This window comes from Periplaneta americana, chromosome 1, assembly GCF_040183065.1.
Source record: "Periplaneta americana isolate PAMFEO1 chromosome 1, P.americana_PAMFEO1_priV1, whole genome shotgun sequence".
Classification (NCBI taxonomy): Eukaryota; Metazoa; Arthropoda; class Insecta; order Blattodea; family Blattidae; genus Periplaneta; species Periplaneta americana.
Window position 1 is genome coordinate 156,061,371 of NC_091117.1, and position 24,159 is coordinate 156,085,529.

Consider the following 24,159-nt stretch of genomic DNA (forward strand, 5'->3'; position numbering starts at 1 on the left):
TGTGTTTACTATAATTAGTTTTTGTCGTTAGTAAATCCATTGAATATAATTCTATTTTTGTCATTGCCGTATTTCCGTTGCCGAACTTGACTCACTATGTTTCACTTGAAATTTTATCGGACACTCAACAGTGATGTTAAATCTGGATTTTAAACATGTCAGCTGGAAGTCAATAATGCAACAGTTTTTTTCTCATCTATTATTTACTGATGTTTATTAACCTATAGTCTTTATAGTGTCGAATTTTTCTGTCATCACGTTATTATCATTATCATTATCATCATCATTGAGACAATCTGGCTTCATGTTTGTAAACATTTTGAAGGAGTTTAGACAGCTATCTCTTGTCTTGATTTTGGTATGGCAAAAGACTCCTGCTTGAAAGCAACACAGTAGAACAACAGTCGATTGATATACTGTACACAAAGTTCCTACGAAATGTAGTTAAACGTCCACTCCCCAGCCAAGAATCGAGCACGGGCACTCTAGCCTGAAATGCTATCTTCGCACAGCGAAGGGCTTCCCATACACAGTAGTAACTTCTTCATTCGATACAGCCTCGTATTATCAACGTCTACCAACAGACAGCTGCGTCCGTACGCCACTGCGCGAGTGTGAAGTCGAGCCAGACCTAGCTTAACAAACAAGATGGTGAGTATCTCGTGATTGGTGGTTCCGGAACACGATAAAAAAATAAAACAACTTTGCCAAAACATAGTGACGTCGTCGCGAAAACAAGCGAGTGCGGATGAGCGTGCAGGCCATGACCAGGCCCAACGCGCGGGACAGTCATCGCGTCTCTGCCCGCCGAGCCGCTCCGGATTCACATCGTGCTTCCAGCAGTCCAAGTGGTTCGTCTCTGCATGGATTTGTGTGCTTCGCTTTCAGACAGTGCTGTTACGAGTATTTTACCAAGCGGAAGTGAGTAGCGAAATAACGTACTACTATTTCATATATCCTAAAGCGCCTCAGAGTGTGTGTGTGTGTGTGTGTGTGTGTGTGTGTGTGTGTGTGTGTGTGTGTGTGTGTGTGTGTGTGTGTGTCTCTTGTCTTGCTTTTGTCATGTGCACTCCATGCCATATTGGTCGTAAGTCACTCTCACCATACGATTAAGGGCACCTGAATACTTGATGGCTCTGTAGTTAGACACGAAAAAGGTCGGCGTTTCTATAGCACGCGACACTGAAATTTCTAACTTGCATTTTTCTAAGTTCTACGGTGCAGGAATCTGTGACAGGTTAGGTTGGCTTAGGCTTTTCGTATGCCTTGCATATAAACGAATCTGTAACAGATTAGGTTAGGTTAGTTTAGTTTAGGCTTTTAATATGCCTTGCACATACTAAGTGAAGTGAAATGTGCGTTTCGCGTTCATTTTAAAGTATTCTATCTATTTCACGAGTTAAAACAACTTTCAGGTTATCTATACCGATTAATTCTTTCCCATTTTTACCTATTCCTAATACGTTTTCAAGTTAACTGACATCCTATATGGATTCTTCATATTCCAAACTACCTTCCCTCTGTAAATTATACCATTTTTCCACTTTCTGCGTGCTATAGAAAACCCTTATTACTATTATTATTATTATTATTATTATTATTATTATTATTATTATTATTATTATTATTGATTTTGCTCTTTATATGGAATAACGAATGTGTCTGTCTTGTATTCAGAGAATTCCCTGCCACTTTTCTCTATATGTACATACACAGAGCCCTTTGTCTTACTTTATAAAGCCAATTTGTTTAGGCGGTTGTGTTTGCCATCATTTCTACTTGACTTCGCCATTGATTATTCCCAGAAACTTTAAATGTTTTATTTTCTCTTTATATGAAATGTAATACAGCCCCTTGAGAATACATCTCTAATAAAAAAGGATGGTGGCTAAACTAGCGCTGAGATAGTTTCCTTCGTACTCCGTTTATAGGCCTACATCTTGCATATACGAATCTGTGACAGGTTAGTTTTGATTAGTTTCGGTTTTCGTAAATACCTTGCATATAGATCAGCGGTGACCAAAGCGGGTGCTGTGATTACATCGTGTAATCACAGACATTCAAACGGGTACGAGGAGTTTCCTGTACACTGATGTGTGTTTCATTCACGTACTGAAGGCAAGCAGTGGCGGTATCAAGTCGTTCTACAAACTCAGTCTCTACAAGCAGTAAGAGGTGGTTTCATAAAGATTGAGAAGGAGAACTTTTTTGTTGTTCTGTCGAAAAAAATGTAATATGTTTACTTTGCTCAACGGTTCAATTAGGAGTAGGCCTATATAGAAACATTTATTGCCACGCTGAATAATGCATTATTATTATTACTACTACTACTACTACTACTACTACTACTACTACTACTACTACTACTACTACTACTGACCACTAAGTATGTGTTTCTATAATTATTCTTCTGTACGTGCATGTATATTGATATTTTTAGATCTTCTCCCTAGAGGGATAAAATTATTAGGTTTTATCTCAATTTTAATCTTCTTAATCTTTAGATGAGGGTAACTATTTAGTAGTTATTCATTTAATAATAATATTGTAGAAAAACTGATGCAATATTATGTGTCAACGAACTGTTAAACGTCAGAAATTGACATGTCTTAAATCATAGCCAGGAAGAGAAAGATGAGATAAATAAATGTAAGGAAGTCAGCTACCTAATGGGGTTTGAAATATCTCGTGCTCTAAAGCCTTTTAATGGGACAGAATTTCTCAAAAGAGCAATGATTAAAATATCTTAAATAACTTGTCCATAAGAAGTTTTTAATTTTGAAAAACTACGAATTTCTCGATCAAGTATCGAGAGAAGAATTTAGAAAATTCCTGATTATATTCAAGAGGAAGGTTGAAAAAAAGAAGCAAGAAAAATCGTATATTATTCACTGGCTCTTGATAACAGCAGTGACATTACTGATACAGCAAAGCTTGAGATTTTTATCCGCGGGATTGATCAAGATGTTAGTACAGGAACCACTACTGGTTGTAGTTTTCATGCCAAGTACCTTTCCTCCTCTTCCTTACTTATAGGCTGTCTGTCGCATGTACTCACTGCAGCTCGAGTTTTGATCACAACTGATATAGATCAACTGCATCTCTAAAAAACAAATCCCTTATAAATTCAACGATTTTCACTTCCGAAAGCTAGGTAACTTTCGGTGTTGGACCCCGGACTCATTTCACTTCATCACTTCATCTCATTCAGACGCTAAATAACCTAAGCTGTTGATAAAGCGTCATAAAATGACCTACTAAAAAAACTTCCGAAATCACCGGAACTATCTCAGCGCTGGTTTCACCAAGATGGTTTTGATCATGCCGTCTGTCTGTGCATAGAGATTTCTCCTTAACTATTGCTATTGTTTTGTTGCTATTCAGTATTTACGAGATGGTTCATCTTACATTCAGCCGTGGCGAGAATGTGACTCGCGAGACATTGTGGCTCGCAGTGATAGCTGTGCATTTCGCTTGCTTCTAACCTCCGCCAACCCCCACCCTCTCACTCACTGGAGTCAAACTCCGTTCCATTTGTATTTGTCTCTGACCTGCGAGTGGCATATGTCTCTCTCAAAACCATGTACGAAAGTTCCAAGTAGGATGGGAGGACGCATTTTTTTGCTGTCAATATGATGAAAATATTAAATGTATGATTTGTTCACAAGTATTACGAGGAAAACTGTTGTATAACATAAAACGGCATTATACTACATGTTACTGATGAAACATTAAAAGGTTAAGTGTTGTTGTTATCGTCATCATCATCATCATCATCATCATCATCATCTCTGTACTTCGACCATTTTTCAGCAGATGTACGAATAATGCGGTTAGCTCTTCAATTTGAACTCACTGATTTATTATGTGATGTCAAATGAAAGCTAGATGTAAGGACTTGACAAATAACAAATGTTGAACTTTCAAATCTTTGCCAAAAAATAAATATCCGAAGCTTCGTTCTTTCGCTTGCTCTGTTGAAACCATGTTCGCTACAACTTACGTTTGTGAAAAATTATTTTCAACAATTAAAATAGTAAACACCAAATTTAGATCACGACTGACAGACAAATACCTTCGTGATCAACTACAACTAGCAGTAAGTGACATAATTCCTGATTTTGAAACTTTGTCGCAGAGACATTCTGAAGACAGTTAATTTTAGGTTGTGATATTGTTAATTTATTGTTCATTTCTTTCTTAGTTACACGTACTAAACATTAGCTTCTACCCTTATACTATATAAAATTATATTCAAGTGCTTGACGTAAGGAAAACGAAAATCCGTTAATAAGTCAAACAGTTGCTTCACTTCCCCTTCGGGTGTCCGCCTCCCTCCATAGGTGCTATGCACGTTGCAGATTACACAGTGGCTCGGCGCACAATTAAATTTTCGCCACCGCTGTCTTACATGATGCACATTAAATACAGGCTAAACCTTTTTACTAAAATTAATCTATTTTCTGCATTATTTATTTAACGACGCTTATTCATATGCGAGATTAATTATCTAGCGTCGGTGGAGTTAGTAATAGCGAAATGGTATTTGACGAAATAAATCCGAGAGTTGGCCATAGGATTACTTAACATCCGATCCGTGCATTTAGTTGCCTACTAACTCGGAATAAACATCCTAGTTGCGTCCTCGCATTAAATGTCAGACATGCGAGTCCAGTACCAGCACAAAAATTAAGATATGAGTTGTGTCTCTCCTTTAAATCGCAATTTCCCATTCGACTTCGCCAGATTTATAATTGACCACCATGTGTAAAACCTATCAAAATGAAACTTAGTAGGTGCAGTTAAAAATGTGTGAATTATTTTAGAACACTTAAGCAGAAATTTATGCGATATGGTTATTATGATATAGCGCTTTAACCTACTGATTTGAACTTCTATTAATCGGGTAATTTTTTAGTTTATGTTTATTAATTAATTGATTTATTCCTACATTATATTAATATACAGAGTGGAAGTGAAATAGGCTTGCAGATTTTCAGAGCGAATAGCTCATGTTGTTTGTAATAAAAAGCTATAATATTATATTGATGGAAAGTTCATAGTTTTTTTGAGAAAAAAATGTTCCCCCCCCCTCCAAATGTTTAACAATCTTTTATTCGATAAATATTGAGAGTAGGATCGTGATTTTTGTCGATATCGATAGAAAATCTAATAAAGAATAATTTATCCCACTGACATATTTCAATAGCGTGCACGGTTTTCGTGTAAATTTAATTTTAAAACCCCATTGCACGAAGCGAGCGTGTGGCAACGTCTTGGCAGATAGCAGCTTACGTACGGAGACTCGCAGAGTTAGTTGACCTCTTACATCTTTATCACGAGTAGAGTGTATTAGCGACGATGTTGCCGGACTGCTGAAACTTCAAACTTAATTTTCTAATTAACCGTGCATTTAATCACAAAACGTAATATAAGTTTTCTATTCATTTCCGTGTACCTTATCGTCCTTTTCAATCTGCAAGCTTATTTCACTTCCACCCTGTAGATGCATACATAGTTATATAGAAAAGTAGGCCTACCTATACATCTAATTAAATTTTAAAATATATTTCTAGCACATCTCTGAATGGACAAGCTCCTGTTGAAGGGTATTTCTCCTTTTGGGCAAGTTTCTTGCATTGCCTGATGTTTGTAAAATTTGCATCATTCTTTTTTACGCAAGACATTGTTTGTACCTCATCGATGGCTTCTAATAACTGATAAATGTTAGGGTGTGAGTGAGAGAACATACCGTTCATACTATAATGGAAACTTTCACAAGCATTCGTTGTTTGTGTAATAGAATAGGGCAATAATTCTGCCCATAGTGACGGTGCAAATTTAGAATCACGCTCGATGTAAAGCATAATCTGAAATCTGGTGTGCAGCTTCATCGTCTGGTAGGAAGCCAACAATTGCGACTGAAGCACTCAGGTAGTAAGGAAATAAGAGGAAGGGAATATGACCATCTCTCTTTCTCTCATTAATAATAATAATAATAATAATAATAATTATTATTATTATTTATTTTTGCTAGCAGAGTTAAGGCTATAAGATAAGGTCTTCTCTTTCAACTCGAAAGTGTACATACTTATGACTGAAGTTACAAGTTGTAAAATTTACAACTAATTGAGCTCGATAAAAGTCACGTGTACACAGGAGATGAATTAAAGAGTGAAATACCACGAATTATGACAAAGAATGCAATGCAAACTGTGTAGCAAATTCAAACTAATATACTCGTACATTGTATGTATATTTTATTGTTTAGTCAACTGTCCGAAGACGGGTCTGAATCTTACACGTGACATTAACAAGGCACCACTTATGAGGCAACTAGGCCAGTAGGATGGCCAGTTCCTTCACCCCTCCATTACATACATCGCCTATTATTTACGTATTACACTAATCAGACTTCAGATGTATACAAACAATTGGAGAGAGTTACACAATAATAGACCAACTGACAATTAAAAAAAAAAAAAGAAAAAGAGATATTTGCACAAATCTGTTGATGACAGGCTAATTTAACTGTGAAAAAATCAAGAATGCGATATCTGAATTTTTTTGCTATTTATGAGCAAAAATTCGTTTATTGCATAAAATTCATTTACTGTATTTATTTTGCTTTGAAATATTATTTCAACTGCTGGTCTCTTACTAAAAATCGGTTTTTTTTTTTGGTATTATTTGTGCTATTTTTTTTATAATACTATGAATGTTATAATACTTCTTGCATAAAATGTTTTAAGAAAAAGAAAAACATTTATTTTAATGGTCAATATCTCGAAACAGATTTCTGGCGCTTGGTCTTTTATTGCGTAAATCCTTCCAATTGTTCTTCCTCTGATACATATCATCAAGTGAGATGTACTGCCTAATAATAGATACATAACAGCCAGAATCTCAATCAGAGGCAAATATGTACATAGGCCTAATACTAGATAATAGGAAGAAATTAGAAAGAGAATAATTGTCAACATTTAGCGTTACATTTCGGTTAGATTTTTTTGTTACAAATAATTTTAATTGTGCTGTAAACGAAGTGGTACTATTCCAATACTCTTCCTCATTTTGTGAGTTTCGTTTCTAAGCTTTCCACATTTTAGAACTTTAGTGTATTCTGTTTCAGTTGAATTCGTAGTGGAAGGAATAGTAAAATATAATAATAATAATAATAATAATAATAATAATAATAATAATAATAATAATAATAACAATAATAATAATAATAATAATAATAAGCGTCCGCCGAGTTAGCTCTGTGATAGCATGTCTACCTCCAGACTAGCCGGCTCGGATTCGATCCCCGGCGTGGTCAGAAATTTTCATGAAAAATTTCTACCTCGGGACTAGGACAGATGGCGGTGCACAACTTCTAATCACTAAATTGTGCACTAATATGCCTGGGTTAGGCTGAATCCCAAATCTCACTGCAGTCCATATGAAAGAGAGGGCATAATATGTCACTGTTGATAGTGATTCGTCCGTCGGACGGGGACGTTAAGCCTGGCGGCCCGCTTGGTGCTATTCGACAGGAGTAGGCTACGTGCCGGCACCGGGTTTCCCCTTTACCCTTCCTCATCATCATCATCCATTCCATACACTGCACTACAAGAACAGTTACACATACACTCACCCTAGTACACGACATAACTCTCAACAGATACACACCATGTACAACGTGGCACGCCAAAGTGGTGTGCAACTAGAAAATAAGTCACAGTCCTGCCATCCATCCGCTATAGGCTATGTGGAACCCGAATCACGTAAAGTGAAGTGGATAGGTATTGGATACATACATATATGATAATCATCATCATCATCCTTCACGAATTAGGCCTCTGTAGACCTGTTTCGGCCCCATCTAGCAGTATTCTTAAAGGTCTTCCTGGTCGACGATGTCCTCTAGGTTTATACTGCATCATAATTTTAGGGATTCTTGAATTTTCCATTCTTCTTACATGATCTAGCCAATTGAATTTGTATCTGCTGATTTTTTCTTCTACTGAAGAAGGGATAGTGACGCGAAACTTACAGCCTCTCCTATCCAAATGCCATCCTCACCTTCCCGTGGTCCACCCTGTTTCTACCAACGAGGAAATGGCGACCGAGTCACAGCGGTATAACTGTTTCATCAAATGCAGAGGAAATGCTGCATTACAAGCCTGTCCAGAGGCTAAAAGTGGCAGCCCCACTACTGGACTACCTAACGATAAGGCTAGTAACCTATCTTAGGGAAAATTACATTACTTTCAAGCCTCAAACAAGCAGTATGAGGACAGATATATGATAATAACAAGCTTAATAATAATGATTTGAGGGAGGTGGTATATGAAGGTAGGACTGGATTAATCCTGCTCAGGTTAGGGACCGATGGCGGGCTTATGTGAGGGCGGCAATGAACCTCCGGGTTCTCTAAAAGTAATTTGTAAGAGAGTAATAATAATAATTTCTGAATTGTTTGTATAGTTCGAAAGCAAAATGAAATAAGACATTGCCAACCTCTTAAAGTCCTCTATAATTATTCTCTTTACGCCATCACAACCATTATCCCATAGCGCGTAGCCTAACCACCATCTCGCTGCTTCTGAATAGTCCCTGTACTTTGGAAGAATGAATAAATAAGTATTACCAATTACTTCAATTTCCTTACCATTTTATTCCACCATTCCACATTATCGCCTCCATAATCATTTAATCGTCTTTGTAGTTTGAAATTGATGTAATACAGAAATGAAGAATTGCGATTATAGTTAAATTGGAATCATCATTACCAAAAAAAGGACGTAACATAATGCGCTCTTGTCTATCTTTCAGTCAGTGAACTCTGGTTTGTATCAGTTCCCTGCATTACATCACCAAACATTAACCCATCTCGATGCAGTCAGCATTTTTATGTCGAGTGAATTCTCGGACGGTATTATGAACACTTGGTGCATTGTAAGCTGACATTTCCCAGAAGTTGGATAAAACTTGCCCGTGTTGACAGCACGTCTTGTCAACATCACATCAGATGTGCTACATACAGAAGGATATAAAACTGTGTGCCTTACCTATTCTAAAGTTTCGTTGTGAAAATCACAGTTATCCTCAAAGAATACAGTATTGAGACCACGATTTGTCGAAAGTTGGATCTGCCTTGTCTTCTAGCGAAACATTGTGGGCGGTTCATTATATCTGTTGCGAATGATTTTGCCTCATTTTTTTTTTTCAAAATTAAGTATTAAAAATAATTCAAACCGCTTTCTTAATACAGCAGCAGAACTACGCCTGTTCAGACATCATATAGCGAACGTAAGATGCAGTGAGGGCCTTAATTTAACTACTTGTATGTAAGATAGCCTATATCAGAATCAAATCAGTAAAAGATCATCCCATAGATCGTTCTTTTGGATTTAGTTTTCCGCACACACAAGGTCACCGCTTAACACAACACAGGACTGACGAGTCCATGGATGAACGATTAGCACATCTGTCCATGGAACAAGCGGGCCTAGGTTCAAATCCTAGTTGGGGTTTTTCCGGAGTTTTTCCTCAACCCATCATGAGCAAAATAGCAAAATGCCTCCTCTCCTCTCCTCTCCTCTCCTCTCCTCTCCTCTCCTCTCCTCTCCTCTCCTCTCCTCTCCTCTCCTCTCCTCTCCTCTCCTCTCCTCTCCTCTCCTCTCCTCTCTTTTTAACTACTATTGTTGAGTCAGATACACTTTGCAGAAAAAAGATATATATAATATTTACCTTATTATTTTGTGAAATTCTATAGCGCAATAAATTGTAAAACTGTGTTTCTTTAATCAAAAATTATCTGCCATTATATCTTGAGTCAGATACACTTTGTAGAAAAATGAAATGTATAATATTTATCTTATTTTATGAAATTCTGCAGCGCAATAAATTGTGAAACTGTGTTTCTTTAATCAAGAATTGGGGCTTATCTGTCGTTATTTCTTTAGTCAGATACACTTTGCAGAAAAATGAAATGTATAATAATTATCTTATTATTTTATGAAATTCTGTAGTACAATAAATTGTAAAACTATGCTTATTTAATCAAGAATTTTCTGCCGTGTTGGACCAGAGAATAAAGATTTTTTGAAGTGACTAAAATAGCCAACGAACTTAGATTTCAAACTAGTACTGTTTCATCTTAACCAGCGTAGATTAGCTTCCGTGAATGCAAGTCACTCTATAATTGAGTTGTGTGTTGAGAATTTCATTGGGGTGTGTTTTTGTGTGTCTGTATATTTCATATTGTTCTAGTGTGTTTAGTTTCTGGCTTTTTGGTTGGATGTGTAGTATTTCCATGTCTGTGTTGATGTCTCTGTAGGTGTTGTTAGCATTTGTGATGTGTTCTGCATATGTGGAGGTGTTTTGTAATTTTGTAATGGCTGTGATGTGTTCTTTGTAACGTGTTTGAAATGATCTGCCTGTCTGTCCTATGTAGAAGTTGTTGCAGGTGTTACATTTGAGTTTGTATACGCCTGTGTGGTTGTATTTGTTTGTGTTTAGTGTTGAGATGTTTTTGTAGAGTGTTGTTTGTTGTGTATGCGATGTTGTAATTTAATTTCTTGAATGAGATTGCAACCTTGTGTGTGTTTTTGTTTTCGTATGTTAGTGTGAAGTTAGCCTCAATTTCAGAACACACACACTCTTTGACTCTACATTACACCACACGAACACACCTTCACAAGAAACAAAACAAGGGCGCCAAGACCAACAACGACCAGTTCTGAGGATGACCCATAATAGATCGAAACATATAAACCAAGTACGATAGAATTTAACACAAGAAAGTCTTATAATACATATTCCGAAACAATTGTAATTTCCTTGTGTTATGCAATGCACTGACTGTATTAATGTAGGCTACACTTGCAAATTAATGCAAACACAGCCAGCCGGCTTATGAATACAATTCACAGCTCACTTCCCTTTAAATTGTTTGTGACGTGCATCGTTAAATTTGATACGCATTTGATGAATGACAATTAATGCCATTGACTTTGTTCACATGTCGAGAGATCTTTGTGCAGAAACTTAAGCACCGTTAGTAGGAAGGCTGGAACTTGATTTCCCACGTCGTTTTTAAATTATTAGACGAATTCCAAGTGCGATTTGTGATGACAAAAAACAGTGTTTGGGACCGATTTATCCTGCCCCATCACCGTCATTAACATCACCATCATCATGACGCGACTTAGAAGCATCTGCCATGGTACTCCAGGAGCAACGCTGATGGAGACGAAAAGATCTCAAAGTTTAGCAAGGTACTTGTAGACCATGACGCTGTGGTCGGTGACATAGGATTATCCTTCATTAAAAAAATCAGTTACGGTGTTCGATTTCATGCAGTTTCTTGTTCATAATGGCATCATCATCATTATCATCACTACCAACAACATCCATTGACTTAACTGTATGATTGTTTCAATTTTCGCCCACAGAGATTGTGAACTAATGTTAGGCATCGATTGGTAGCGAAGTTCTTTCGTCAAAATAGCTCATGAATATCACTAGAGACAATACAGAATAGACCTATATAGAATATGAATCCTTATGGAAGCATAATATCTCATATTATGAGATCATTTGCCGAGAATAAAATTCGAGTGTGCGACATTGATAGTCAGAAATAGTGATTGGAATATATTATTATTATTATTATTATTATTATTATTATTATTATTATTATTATTATTATTATTATTATTATTATTGCATCTACTACTACTCCTACGATCCATATTACTACTTAATCCAACGATTAGTGGTGTTTGTCCAAATAAAAAAAATACTAAAATTGTGATAGTCTAGTACGACTTAGGATTACTTCCTCAAGATACTGCTAATCCTAATACTATATTTCCATATTTAAGAGAAATAATGCTCGTTCTCGCTTCTGGATACGTCTATATTGAAGCCGCCTGCGAGGACGATTGGCATGTCGTACAAGGAGAAGAAGAAAAATACAAAGAGAGGAAGGAAAATACAAGGAGAGGAGAGAAATTACTAGGTGAACAAGGAGAATTCAAAGGAGAATAAAGGGAAGAAGAGAAAAACAGTTGGACACAGGGAGGACAAGGGAATACAAAGAAAATGGGAGCAAGAGAAGAATAAAGGGAAGAAAAGGAGAAGGGAAAGACGAGGACAATAAGGAGAAGACAAGGAGAAAAGGGGAAGACGAGGATAATAAGGGGAAGACGAGAAGAAAAAGGGGAAGACGAGGATAATAAGGGAAAGACGAAGATAAGGGGAAGACAAAGAAGGGGAAGATGAGGATAATAATGGGAAGACAAGAAGAAGAAGGGAAGACAAGAAGAAGAAGTAGAAGGTGAGGATAAAAAGGGGAAGACGAGGATAATAAGGGGAAGACGAGGATAATAACGGGAAGACGAGGATAATAAGGGAAGGGCATGAAGAAGCGGGATAATAAGGGGAAGACGAGGATAATAAGGGGAAGATAAAGAAGAAGGTGAAGATGAAGATAATAATGGGAAGACAAGAAGAAGAAGAAGAAGCAGGGAAGACAAGAAGAAGAAGTAGAAGGTGAGGATAATAAGGGAAAGACAAGGATAATAATGGGAAGACGAGGATAATAAAGGAAGGGCATGAAGAAGCGGGATAATAAGGGGAAGACGAGGATAATAAGGGGAAGACAAAAAAGAAGGGGAAGATGAAGATAATAATGGGAAGACAAGAAGAAGAAGAAGAAGAAGCAGGGAAGACAAGAAGAAGAAGTAGAAGGTGAGGATAATATGAGAAAGACAAGGATAATAATGGGAAGACGAGGATAATAAGGAAAAGGCATGAAGAAGCAGGGGAAAACGAGAATAATGAGGGGAAGACGAGGATAATGAGGGGAAGACGAGATAATAAGGGGAAGGCACGAAGAAGGAGAAGGGGAAGACAAGGAGAAGGAGGAAAATTAAGATGAATAAGAGAAATGCAAGATAAATAAAGAGAATACTAGAAGAAGAAAGGGAATACAAAGAGAATAAGGGAGTAACACTTGTAATAAAGGAACGACAAGGAGAAAAGGGGAAGACATCTGAGAAGAAGGGAAAGTCAATGAGAAGAAGGGAAAGACAATGAGAAGAAGGGGAACACGAGGAGAAGAAGGGGAACACGAGGAGAACAAGGGGAAGACAGGGAGAACAAGACAAATTCAAGGATAACAACGAAAATACCAGGAGAACAAGGATAATACAAGGAGAAGAAGAAAAATATGAGAACAATGGAAAATCAACGGAGAATAAGGGGAAGACAAGGAAAATAAGAGAAATTGAAGGATAAATACAAGGAGAATTAGAAAAAATACAAGGAAAACAAGGAAAACACAAGGGGAACAAAGGAAGTACAAGGAGAGCAAGGTAAAAACAACGGAGAATGAGGGGAAGAAGGAAAAACAGAAAGACAACAAGGAGAGCGAAAGGAATGCAAGGAGAAAACGCAAAAAACGAAGAACAAGTGGATGACAAGGAGAACGAGGAAAATGCAAGGACAAAGACATTACAAGGAGAACAAGGGAAATATAAGGAGAATAAGAGAAAGAAAATTAGAACAGGGGGATGACAAGGAGGACAATGGAAATACGAGGAGAATAACGTAAAAAAATTAAGACTAAAGGGACGACAAGAAGGGCAACGGGACAACAGGAAGAACAATAGGAAGACGAGGAGAACAGGGGGAAGACGAGAACGGGAGGAAGAGGAGGAAATCAAGGGCAATAGAAGCAGTAGGCCTAGTGGTGAGAGGTGATTGCATTTGTATGTGACGGTAAGTTCCCAAGTTACCTATCCCCATACCTAATGAGGAGAAAGACGTAAGTCACGTCGAAACATATCCTACCGGCGCTGATGATGTTAGAATTAAGCATAGCACTATATCTCATTGCGAAGAGAAGAGCTAGGGATTCGCTTTTAAATCGGGTATTTAACGACGCCGTATCAACCCCGTGGTTATCTACAGTCGATGTTCTTGCTGGTAGCGAGATTGTATTACGCGAGGTGAGTTCGAGGATTCGTCTTGGAATGGCCTGCATTGACCTTGAAGCTTGGGAAAACGTCAGAGTCTTCGGCGTAAGGCCGGTTTCACTGCTGATCCGGAGCTGCGCTCGGATGTATGTTGGATTTCAGCTTGGGCTGGTTACCTGGTTGGGTTTTTTCTGATGTTTTCCTCAACTGGAAGGCGAATGTCAGGTAATCACGTGCCAAATCCTCGCTTTCATCTTGAATAATACCATCTCAGTATCACCAGTTCCATTGACGTTAAAATAACCTAGTAGTTGATACGGCGTCGTTATATAACTGAAAACAGGACCCCCGCTAGTTCTTAATATTATAAAGCAGCCGTGGCGAGAACATGACTCGCGAGACATTGTGGCTCGCAGTGATAGCTGTGCATTTCGCTTGCTTCTAACCTCCGCCAACCCCCACCCTCTCACTCACTGGAGTCAAACTCCGTTCCATTTGTATTTGTTTCTGACCTGCGAGTGGCATATGTCTCTCTCGAAACCATGTACGAAAGTTCCAAGTAAGATGGGAGGACGCATTTTTTTGCTGTCAATATGATGAGAATATTAAATGTATGATTTGTTCACAAGTATTACGAGGAAAACGGTTGTATAACATAAAACGGCATTATACTACATGTTATTGATGAAACATTAAAAGGTTAAGTGTTATTGTCGTCATCATCATCATCATCATCATCATCATCATCATCATCATCTCTGTACTTCGACCATTTTTCAGCAGATGTACGAATAATGCGGTTAGCTCTTCAATTTGATTTACTATGTGATGTCAAATGAAAGCTAGATGTAAGGACTTGACAAATGTTGAACTTTCAAATCTTTGCCAAAAAATAAATATCCGAAGCTTCGTTCTTTCGCTTGCTCTGTTGAAGCCATGTTCGCTACAACTTACGTTTGTGAAAAATTATTTTCAACAATTAAAATAGTAAAAACCAAATTTAGATCACAACTGACAGACAAATACCTTCGTGATCAACTACAACTAGCAGTAAGTGACATAATTCCTCATTTTGAAACTCTGTCGCAGAGACATTCTGAAGACAGTTAATTTTAGGTTATGCTATTGTTCATTTATCGTTCATTTCTTTCTTCGTTACACGTACTAAACTTTAGTTTGTAGCCTTGTACTGTATAAAATTATATTTAAGTGCATGACGTAAGGAAAATGAAAATCAGTTAATAAGTCAGACAGTTTGCTCACTTTCCCTTCGGGTGTCCGCCTCCCTCCATTGGTGCTATGCACGTTGCAGGTTACACAGTGGCTCGGCGCACGATTACATTTTCGCCACCGCTGTTATAAAGAATCAGAATTTACGAGACTAGCGCGTCATGTTGACGACCACCTGGATGTGTTAGGTACCGCACAAGTCCGTACGTTAGTCAAGGCACGAGGTAACGTTTGAGAACAGGCAAGGGCCATAACATAGTGGCAACGTGCAAAGCGAAACTAAACCTTACACTTCCGCACTACTTGCGTTGAAGGACAAGTAGTCCCTTCCAATTTCTGGCCATGTGAATTCAACAGCTGATCCACTTATGCGATTTCTAGGACTGGCCAAATTCATGATTTCATTTCAAGCTAAGTGCAGTAATAAATTGCAACTTTTATAAATCGTCATTTTCTTATCTGATGACATAGGATGTAATCTTGTATAGAAGGACCGACAGACCATAACTTCAGTTTTTAATTGCTGTGCCACTTTTGTTGTTAATTACTTCTCCGCCTACAGTCACTGGTCGTCATTAATGTAACCCGTCACGCTTTGAACTTTACGCGCACAATAAACTCTCCCTTAATGTTCTAATTTGTTGTCGAAAAATCAGACATTGAACCGAGAACACGAGAACAAATTTCATCATATCTTTGCAGATATTTCGTTAGCAGATATCGGTATTTAAATATGAAGCCCAACGCTCTGACAAGGGCCAAATGTATCAATGCTCAGTTGTTTCAATATAAGAAAAGGATAGAAATTTAAATATACAGACGTGGACAAATTATTAGACAAAATTAATTATATGTACAACAAAGCTGTATTTATCGGCAGAAATAATGAACAAAAATGTATTTTGCACAGAAATAATGAACAGAAAATTGAGTCTGGAGGTTACTAACATTTTGTGAACATTCCCTTATTCTTTATTAACACGTTGATTTTGTCAGGGATGCTGGAAACCAAAGTTTTACAATTTATTTGAATATTAGCATCATTTGGCCAGATATCAGACATTGCTTAAGTGAGTCCATGTTTTGTTGTAAGCCTATTTTTGTTAACTTTCTTCTTCAGTATAGATAACATATTTTCAATTTCGTTCATGTCCGGCCTTCTTGCAGGCCATGGGAGAACAGACTGTTGAATATCTTCTGCAGTATATAATTAAAACACCAGTAGTACCAACACAGCCAGACAAAATATACTTAACCATTAGAAAAATATAACAGAAGATGTAAACAATCATCTTTACAACAATAGAGACTCTGTGAATTATACTGATAGTTGATATGACGAATTATATTATGTTTCCAAGAAAACGTTTTAGTCTAATAATTTGTCCACGTCTGTAATGCCAATACTATAGAATACCAAATTTGACGTTGTAAAATTGCTTCATGAGCAGAATTAATGCATGTCTGGGCTTAAGATAGATAAGTACTGGCTTTGCGACGGCCCAATCCGGGATGGATTCATGTACTTAGGCTCATTTTGGTTCTTTGTGCGCCCTATATGCGATTATTGTTCCATTTCGATAGATAGCCTGGGCTGTATTCGTGAATCTAATCCTGACAGACGGACCACCCTGACTTAGCCGTGGCACAACAAGGTACCATCCCTAGACGAGTAGGCCTATTTGATAAGCCCCAGGAACCGGAGCCCCAAATTCTAAAATTATAAATCAGCATCGGACATCCATACAATTCCCAAAACTTCACCCCAGCCAATTTTTAACTATTGTAGATGATAGATTTGGCTGTGAAACTTGGACTCTCACTCTGAGAGAGGAACATAGGTTAAGGGTGTTTCAGAATAAGGTGCTTAGGAAAATATTTGGGGCTAAGCGGGATGAAGTTACAGGAGAATGGAGAAAGTTACACAACACAGAACTGCACGCATTGTATTGTTCACCTGACATAATTAGGAACATTAAATCCAAACGTTTGAGATGGGCAGGGCATGTAGCACGTTATGGGCGAATCCAGAAATGCATATAGAGTGTTAGTTGGGAGACCGGAGGGAAAAAGACTTTTGGGGAGGCCGAGACGTAGATGGGAGGATAATATTAAAATGAATTTGAGGGAGGTGGGGTATGATGATAGAGACTGGATTAATCTTGCACAGGATAGGGACCGCTGGTGGGCTTATGTGAGGGCGGCAATGAACCTTCGGGTTCCTTAAAAGCCATTTGTAAGTAAGTAAGTAAGATGATAGATTTGGATATTAAGAGAATCTGACAAAAAGAGGACTAAAGCAGCAGAAATGAGACCGATTCTAGGACCGAATAAGGAGTGAAGACATAAGAAGAGAGTTAGGGATACAACACACAACGGTAGAGAAGATCATAGAGTACCAGAAGAAATGGCGCAGTCACGTACATAGAATGCTATCTGGTCGACTGCCAAGGCAAGCTTTGTTTTATAAGCCTACTGGAAGACGGGACATTGGGAGACCAAAAGAAGGATGGACACAACAATTCCAATGACTTTTGGTTTCGGAATGGGAAAAACCCACTCTTTGAAAAGGCAGAAGAAGAAGATTATTAAACCATCACAAAAAGATCAGGATCGAACCCGGGCCGCTTGGATGGTAGTCCAGCTCTCTAGCACTGAGCAGTATCCAATTCAGACCTGTATTATAATACACACACACACACACACACACACACACACACACACACACACATATATATATATATATATATATATATATATATATATATTTATTTATAATTTGAACTGGTAATGTAAATTACGGGAAAACGGCTGAACGAATTTTAATGAGTGACTCCTCATTTTGAAGCTTGGAACCCAAAGATTTTCAGAAAAGTAACTTAGTTTTCAGTGAAATGTCAATTTTCCTACATAATTTTCCTATTTTCCAAAATCCATCTGTCGTCAGTTTTGAGAACCAATGGCTTTTCAGAATAAAACAAAACACACACACTACAATAAGCAATATTATACGAAGGCCATGACCTTCAGGATTGCTGACATATTTAGAGCAAATTCCGTGATATCATGACAACAATATGTCGATCTTCATTTGTGTAATTTTTTATAATGTCTCTATAATTGGTTATTAAAAACTTTCAAGACTTACTAAAAATAATTTACAGATCTGATTCTGTAGTGTGTAATTTTCTGAGTACAGCTGTGTATTAGATATTAAAAACTACGAATCTTGAGCTGGTTTGATGACATTATTACCATTAAAAGTGAAATATTATAGTTAATGCCATGATACGACTCTTTATCATTAATATATATGTTAATGATATAGCCTATTGATAATATGAAACTCAAACCTTTTGGGGTTATATACGTAGACATAGAGAATATCTTAAATTAGATCTTCATTTGTATAATTTACTAAGTGACGACTATGTAATATATAGAAAATATGTTACTAAAAACTACAAAACGTACGTAGGTTAAAATTATTGATATTAAAAATGAAATATTTTTATAGTTATTAATCAAATGCTGCGGGTCTTTTTCATATATTTAATGGTGGTGTGGTGTGGATATTCATATGCGTGATTCTCTCTAGTATTGTCTGGAGAGAGCGCAAAAATTACAGTTCCTAAGGAAAGATCAAAAAGGTATTACTTACTGATAAAATAAGAGGCCTACAAGATTTTGTAGTCTCCCAGTCATTTCAGCAACATCCCTTAGCAGGATAAAATGATTCTACCCACTACATTCCAAGGTAGTTCACGAATCTTGTAGCAGCTATACTAAGATGTTATTCTATTGTTCGAAAGTATGGCAAATCTGACATTTTCTTAACTCTCACCTACAATCCACAATGACCTGAAATAGCTACTACTGTTTCTCACATGAAAAATCACTGATCGTCTTGACATTGTTACTTGCATTTTCGCTTTTAAACTCAAAAACTGAAGGTGAATAGGTTCAAGAAAATGTATTTAGTATAAAAAACCATTCTAACAGAGTGTGTTTCATTATTATGGAAGCAAATAACTTTTAAAATGACTGCTAGGCCTATTCTTCATTGAAAATAAATATCAAAAATTTTTATTTGAACTTCTAATGAACTTACTTTGCAGCATTTGCTGCACAAGCCTATACATCCGTTGATTTTGAGGAATGCACACTGTTCAAGACTTTTTTCAATCATTGTATGTAGTGTTTCCTTGACAGTCCGGGACAAGTACTTAAATACCGATACATTTTCTTCACACTTTTGAACCCTATAAGGCAAAATGATTTCCATTGCGAGATAAATTATCTGTTCGTCAGTCAACTGTGCATATTTAAGATCCTGTCCAGCTTCCGTCCAGAATCTTGTGCTAAAAATGAAAACTCAACGATCAACGGAGCTGAAAACTCCAAAGCCAATGCAGTTGGTGATATCGGCCATCAAGGATCTACGAGAGCCCAAAGGTCCTACTCCGAAGAAGATAGCAAAGTTTATCATGTCGCGCTATCCCACTGATGCCAGCAAGCTGCAGCGGCAGGTAGACACCGCCTTGAAACGAGGAGTGACCTACGGAATCCTGAGCACCGACAGGGGCCGCTACCAACTCGAGGACCTGGACTACGGGTCACAGCACATGAGGTCACACAGACGTCGCCGCCGCCGCTCTCCTTCTGAACGCAGGCACAGGAGGGGAGGACGCCGAGGAAGCTCTAGACGCAGGAGACGTCGCCACTCTAGTTCCGGACGCAGACGCAGGAGCGGAGGGCGTCGACGACGCAGCTCTGCCATCCGTCGGCGAAGACGCTCTCGCCACACGGTGGACCTGCCTGTCAGGAAAGTAAAGAAGACTTCAAATAGAAGAAGGTGTCAGCAGCGGAACTGAGTCGGCCAGAGAACAAGTTGTGCTTGGATGTTGGTCTTTTGTGACTGCGCAACTAGCTATCTTTTGAAAAGAAATTAAACACATTGTACTAGATTTTCTGATCCAATAAAATCCGATTTTATTTTATCCGTCATTTTATTTTATACTCTATGTACCTCTCAATGTAGAAGTGAACTTAGTATATTAGGTTTGTAGGCAATACTAGTGAGATTTAGTAGGTAATATGAGAATTAGATAAGTAATCCTGAGCAATTTAAGAAAGAAAAACCAAGGTGACAGTAGAAAGGCTTATGCCATATGAAATAATAGACGCAAGTTTCTACTTCCATTCATGAAGGCAGCAAGAAATAAGGTCCATTTTACAAAAATCTATGAAGACAAAGTCCATTTTACAAAAATCTATGAAGACAAACTGAAAGTAAATGGAAAGTATTAAGACTTAGAGTTTTGCCAAGATAATTATAACCAGATGGAATTTGGGGTAAATAAATACACGTTAGGACAACTAAACGGCAGAGTAGTGAACGCGAAAAAATAACGAGATCAACAAAAACTAGAATGATGACTGCAGAAAACCACAATCATCAAACGGCTGGAAAGGAAGGCAGACGAGGAGAAGAAAAATGTGTGAAGTGATAAAAAGATAAATCAAAGTGCAACGTAAGGAGAAATGAAGAGGATGACGAATAAAAGGGTGTAGGCTATTGCAGACGTCAACTACAAAACAAGTTAGACAAATATGGGACTACATTAACAATACTTACTTACTTATGCCATTTAGAGAACCCGGAGGTTCATTTCCGCCATCAGTCTCTATCCTGAACAATATTAATCCAGTCCCTACCATCATATCCCACCTTTCCCAAATCCATTTTAATGTTATCCTCCCATCTACGTCTCGGCCTCCCCAAAGCTCTTTTTCCCTCCGGCCTCCCAACTAGGCCTATCATTCTATATGCATTTCTAAATTCGCCCATACGTGGTACATGCCAAACATCTGGATATAATGTTCTAATTATGTCAGATGAAGAATACAATGCGTGCAGTTGTGCGTTGTGTAACTCTCTCCATTCTCCTGCAACTTCATCCCTCTTAGCCCCAAATATTTCCCTAAGCACCTTATTTTCAAACACTCTTAACCTCTATTCCTTTTTCAAAGTGAGAGTCCAAGTTTCACAACCATACAGAACAAAATGTAATATGAATTCTAATTTTCAGCTTTTTTGAGAGCAGACTCGATGAAAAAAGCTTCTTAATCGAATAATAAGACATTTCCCATATTTATTCTGTGTTTAATTTACTCTTGAGTGTCAATTTGTTAATTGCCCCAAGATATTTGAATTTTTCCACTTCTCACTGCAATAGAAACTGCAAACTTTCATATGATTCTTTCAAAGTAATAGTCTAGAACAGGGTCGTCAGCACAGAGCACCCTGGGACTAGCGTGTCTTACCCGCGGAGAACACAGTGCACCATGGTGGATTTGTAGCTGCTAGCGGATATGCTCTCTACCTCTTCCTGCTGCACGACGGGGCACACCGGACGCCTCCGCTTACCCTTTGCACATTTCAGCGAGTGCTGACAACCACTGGTCTAGAATAAGTAACTAAGAATTACTGTTGCCACACCACATACAAAGATGTAATCACATTTTAACGCTAGTCACTCTCCAGTCCCTCCTATGGTATACAAACAGGATTTTTACAAAACACAAATTCGTGATTTTCTCGAAAACCTGACGTGATAGGAAAAAACGGATTGCACCGTTGAACTCTGCGCGAAAAATTCGTTTAGGAATACGCATTCATTCGAAAACATCATTTTTGCTGCAGAGCAGTGTTAATAGATAGCAATCTAAATATGAAATCAATACGGTAAATCGGGTCAAACATGTTTGTGCTTAGTAATTCTATGAAGAGACGCAAAAAAAACGTGGTGATAGATTTCAGTGTTACAAAGTGGGCCAATTTTTCATAAAAGTGAACAAGAGATTACAGATTTCAGATGATTGTATCAACATCTAGGAGAGACGGAAAAATACTAGACCACTTGTTCTACAACACTATGAATACACTATAAAACTGAGATTGTGAAAATAGTATTTTTTTAGTAAATTTTTTCTGACCATAAGCAATAATGGATTGAGACAGACGGGGAAAATAGATGTACCCTCGAGAAACTGTATCAGTCACTGCAGTTCCTATTGAGAAATGGAGACTTTGTTTCCCTTAATGTTATGTTGTTTTTTGTAAACTTTGTTTTTTAGAGTTCCCCAAAGATGGATTAGGGATCGAGAGATCCACATACTTCTACTGATGATACTATCATCCAACATTATATCAAGTTCGTATGTAAAAAGTCGGATGTAAGTGCTTTCGCAGAATCCTGTTGGAGAAGGAGCCTGCTTTTGCCCTTTTCGAACGGGATGTTGCTATAATTATGTGATGGCCAAGATCGGAGAACAAGGGTATTTCCGGGGTTCTACTTTTCCCCTCAACAATATAAACTTCATTCCACCAAAACTCTTTAATTCATTTAGTTTCATTTCCTGAGTAATATTTGCTGTACCTCTAGGCTCTCGTTTAGCACCTTCCTCATGCGGATTTATACATAGTAGATCACCAAAGATCTAAATGCAGAAGGACTTCCGTCCATCCCTTCTTTACGCAAACACATGAAATGTCACACCATAAGTGTGTAGATTTTGCAGGATCTCTTGTCTCTGAAATTATCCATTTGTTTTCAGTGTTCGACCCGAGTATTTTGGTAAAATGTTTTCCATTTTGTTTTATGTTTTTAATTATACAGACGTGTTAAAATTATTACTCAAACGATAATATATATAATTCAAGTAACATTTATGCTACAAAACTCATTTATTACACGCTGTTTGCAACAATTAATATTTAGTATGAAACCCTTCGTTCTTTACCATCAATTTTATGCGGTTTGGCATGCCGTTCATGAGTTTTTCACATTGTTTCTTGATGTCTTCACCCCTGTGCCATATTTGGATTAGTGCTTCTATGAGGTCCACTTTGGTGGTAATCGTAGTTTTTTTTTTTTCTCTCTTTACGATAGACCAAAGATTTTCAATTGGATTTGCGTCTGGGCTGTTACCTGGCCGCGTCTACATTATTTTCAGCCAGAAAATTAGTTACTGATCTGGCTTTGTGACAGGGTGCTCCATCTTGCATGAAGACACATTCACCATCAGGGAACCAGTCCCTCATTTGTGGAAAAGTTCGTGTTTCTAGAACTTTTTTGTACTGATCGTGTCGCATAGAGTCCTACAGAATTATTTTGTGGCCAGTAATTCATGATAATTTTATTATGAAAATGTAAAAAATGTGGTGCTGAGTCTAATAATATGCACACATCTTTATTCTCATCACATGATTTTCTACGGAGGTTGTGAACCTTATAATGGTCTTGGAAATTTTATCTACGCTGTTACTAGTTTTTGACCTTTCCTTCTTCTTCAGAATTCAAAATCCGTTAACATATAGCAGATTTTATGGAAATCATAATGGGTAACCATAAATTTGTGCTTTCATGTTTTTCGCAAAATTGTTCCTACCTTTAATTGTATCTTTTTTATTTCACTTCACTTGAGACTACTGTAATTCACTGCTTGGGATCTTTTCCTGGTTCGCGTAGTCGGATGCTGACGGCTGGAGTAGGGTGGCTGATATGCAGGTGCTGCTGCACCGTGCAGAACCAGGCAGTCCCTGGTCGGGGCAACGCGAGACATGTTCGCGCCGTGATAGCGGCAGGTGGGCCCGCGGACCATTCATGACAGGTGCGACCCAACCTCTTTCTGAGCAACACACGTTATCCTTGACTAAGTGAACTGGCACACAGGTGTACACTAAATGCGATGATAATAATAATAATAATAATAATAATAATAATAATAATAATAATAATAATAATAACTCAGTATATAGCCTACCTTGGTTTGATAAAAATAACAAAGCATATTTTAAACAGTATCCTGACAAACGTTTGAAAAATACAGATACTTCATTCATTCATTCATTCATTCATTCATTCATTCATTCATTCATTCCATTGATTGA

General features: G+C 37.6%; 1 protein-coding gene across 1 annotated transcript in view; it reads left to right on the forward strand.

Moving 5' to 3' along the window:
- The first annotated feature begins 774 nt into the window (after positions 1-774).
- Positions 775-24,159, forward strand: part of LOC138702839 (broad-complex core protein-like) — a 317,014-nt gene continuing 293,629 nt past the window's right edge. Inside the window, exon 1 of the mRNA XM_069830172.1 lies at positions 775-921. The gene's annotated coding sequence lies outside the window, so the exon portion shown is untranslated. The remainder of the gene's footprint in view (positions 922-24,159) is intronic.